Genomic DNA, 3,561 nt, shown 5'->3' with positions numbered 1-3,561 from the left:
GCCTTAGAGGCTTAATTTTGATGACTTATAAGCAAGTTGGATATTTTCAATGTCAATTTGATGTTGCCTTATCCATGAAACTGCCATGAAAGTATATTAATACAAGATCAATAATACAAATATTCAGTTTAATTCATTTTAAATTTTAGAAAGTGTGGGGCCCTGGACAGTTTCCCGGTTTGCCCTCCCCTAAAGCCACTACTGACAATTTATGACCTTTAAAGTTTCCATCTCCTACTTGAAATCTCATGAGAGAGGAGAATTGTAATTAGTAACCATTGTTTCACAATGAGCTCCACTTAGATGCACAGGGTACCATCAGTGAGGTGGACTAATACAAACCTATTATCATTTCTTCAGGTTCTGTTCAGCTTTCAGTCTAACATTGTAATTGCCTGTTTTGTATTCCCACTGGGAATAAAACCAGAAAAGGACTCAAAGGTATTCTTTTTCTTGGCATTTCACAGACCAACAGGTAGTAAGGATGTAACCCAATACCCGCTGAAATATTCAAGGATTCCCAGTGACTTCAGTGGCTGTTATATCAAGGACAAAGTTACAATCTTTGGGTACACAGTAAAATGCCTTGGTATTGGACACAGATGGCTATACTTGTAAATATTTCTCATATTGTAACTTCAAAAGTTCATTCTTTATTGATCTGAAGCTCAGTAAACACTGAATAGCTAGTAATATCTTTACCAATGGAACACAACATACTGGTGAATGGCTGCACCATACAAGTTAAAGAGCCGATAGGTTAAGATTAGTTCTGCATTTCATTTCTTAATGGCAAGGTACAGAAAACTGCTTATTTTTATGTCTCCATCACAGATGATGAGCTAAAGCCTTCTCCCTTACTCATTTAGTCATCCAGCTGAAGTTAATACACAATACAGTCAATCCTTTATGGGAATGACTCCCCCATAAAGGAAGCAGAATTTGGTCCAAAGTGTGAATCAACAAATTGTACTGGCATTAGTTTGTCAGATCCCCACAATCTGTTAAAGAAGTTGCAATAATTCATTACCTAACAAAGCAACTCCAAGAAAGAAAGGCCTAATTTGTTTAAAGTATAAAATTCTGCGTCAAACTGTTAGAAAGCTCTGTGGAACTAATGGTGGGATGGACGCAATACTCAGCAATTCCATTAAAATCAAGGTTGTTGGAATTATATTAACCAGTTAATGTACATGGCAGGCTGTGCTATTCATGCAGAAAACAGCAGCATCTAGGACAGAGGAATTAGTGGCAGTATGAAGTTTTGTGACTGCCTAGTGTCTGAAAGTCTGTGAGCATGACCATCTTATTATTTTGTCCCTAATTTCATAAAATATTTTGAGTTTACACTGTCTCCATGATATCCTGGGAGAAGACATGTCCTCTTCTCCATGAGCCATAGTGAAGAGAAGATGCCATTTTATTCTTTAATTTAATGTGATTAGATTACCAGACTCACCAAGACTAAAGACTGATTTTTATTTTTTTTATTTTTTGCAAAAATCAATAATACTGATATCACAGGGAATGGCCAGCAACAATGTATCACTATATTTATCCATTACTTATTCTGTTTGCAAGTACAGGGTAACAATCTGATACAACAGTGTCACTGCAGTGTGTAATTATTTTAATCTTTCCAAAGAGGGTGTAAAATGCTGCCATTCTTACCTGGTAGTACCAGGACTTCAAGCATAGAACATGAACAGGTTCAACACAGAGCTCCCAGCATCCCATGGTCAGAGACATATGACTAAAATGATGCTGTGCGGAAAGATACAAAGTGTCACTCTCCTAGTCATAACTGTGGTTTGCACTAGTTCTAGGCAGAAGAGGGCAGGGACAAACTCTGAGGAGGTAGGAGGATGGGGAAACTTGGAGGGGGTGCATCCAGACAACCGTGATTGTGCACATACCATACAGTTCTCTGTGCTGCAACAGTATGCTGCCTAAGCATATCCTGTGTTGGGGGGGGGGGTTCCATGGAAAAAAAGACTGGCACATTGCACGCTTGGCCAGCATGCACTGCTGAGAAGTGGAGCCAGGTTGCAGAGAGCTGTGCTCTGCTGCCAGCCAGGCTCCACATGGCAGAATCTCTGTGGCTGCAGTTGTGGGAGGCCCCGAGGACCCCAGGTAAGGCTGGTGGGGCCAGCCCACTGCTGGCCCCAGCCTCCCCTACCCCACCTGGGGCAACTTGCCATGCACCCAAGTGCACATGGCATGGGCATTCTCCAGGGACAGGCAGCAGTGGCACAAGTTGAACCACTGCTACTTGTCTTGGGGGACCCAAACATCCGCACACATCTGGATGTGCCGGGTGAGGGGATGTCTTGGGGAGACATATTAGGCAGTTCAGGGAAATGTGAGTACTGCAGCCAGGGAGGGCATGATGGGAGAACCAGTTTGAAAGGAAATGGCAAACTGAATCAAAAGCATTGGAAAGGAGGTGCTGGAAGGATTTGGAGTATAGTGTGTGGAAACCAAAGATGGTGAGGAGACTGTGGAGAGAGCCCAAGGATGGAGAACAGATAAGGAGAAATGGAGAGGTGACGTGTAAACTGGAAACTGAAGTGATGGAGTAAAGGGTAAGTTTGAGTGAACAATGGATTTGACCATGGAAAATGCCCCGAGGCCAGAGGGGTGAGGAACCAGGTGATGTGGCAGCACAGACATGATGCCAAGGAGGCAAAGAGCACTCATGGGACTTATTAGTGGAGAGGGCATGTAACAAGCGGCCCAGGATATGCAGGGATGGCAGAACCTGGTTTGTCCCCAGAGCAATGTTTGATGCCATGGAAGGGCTTCAGATTTGGTTTGTTAATGAGTTAACCATAAGGAAGGTCTCAGTAAAGGGGATTAATCAGTGTGATAGACCCTAATTATATCCTAATCGGTGTGTTCTTTGCCTTGTCCCTCCCTCCACACAAACATGGCCCTTGCCTGATAGGGTCACAGCAACAAACTTAGGGTTTTGATACAAGTCAGCAAGATGATTCTTTTGGCGCCCCCCAAAAGAGTGGGTTTGCTTGCTATAGAAGTGGGATACGCAAATCCTAATTCCATCCTCAGCCTCCCATGACAGTCAGAAAAGCAGCTTTTAAACTATTTCGTTGGTCTAATAAAAGAGATGGCATTTACCCAAAGAACCTTGTCAGCTGTTAAAGCACCGGCTCTCCAGGGAGGAGGAGGGCGAAGGATGCTCATCCCTCAGCCACCGCAGTTGTTCACCTCCAGGCTGCGAGGGAATTAGATGTCCCCTGCGAGTGAGCCTCTTCTTCCTTCTTGTGGCCGGCTCGGACCGACAACTGTAAGTCCAGTTTAAGGCTAGTTAACCGGTCTAACGCTCTTGAGGACAAGGGATGCACTTGCAGCAACATGAGGCTGAAGTTGGCTCCTTATTCCCGGTTCCCTGAGCGGAGGGGGAGGGGAGGCCGCGCCCCTCGCGCCACCCGGGACAAGATGGCGGCGGCCGGGACCGGGGCGGCTGCGGCCCGGCGGCGCCTGGCGCAGCAGGAGCAGGATGTGCGCTGCCTGGCGGCTGAGATCGGGCGCCTCAAGGAG

Source organism: Gavialis gangeticus, unplaced genomic scaffold (assembly GCF_001723915.1).
Source record: "Gavialis gangeticus isolate Ggan-Ray unplaced genomic scaffold, GavGan_comp1, whole genome shotgun sequence".
Lineage (NCBI taxonomy): Eukaryota > Metazoa > Chordata > Crocodylia > Gavialidae > Gavialis > Gavialis gangeticus.
Note: the sequence above shows the minus strand (reverse complement) of the source record.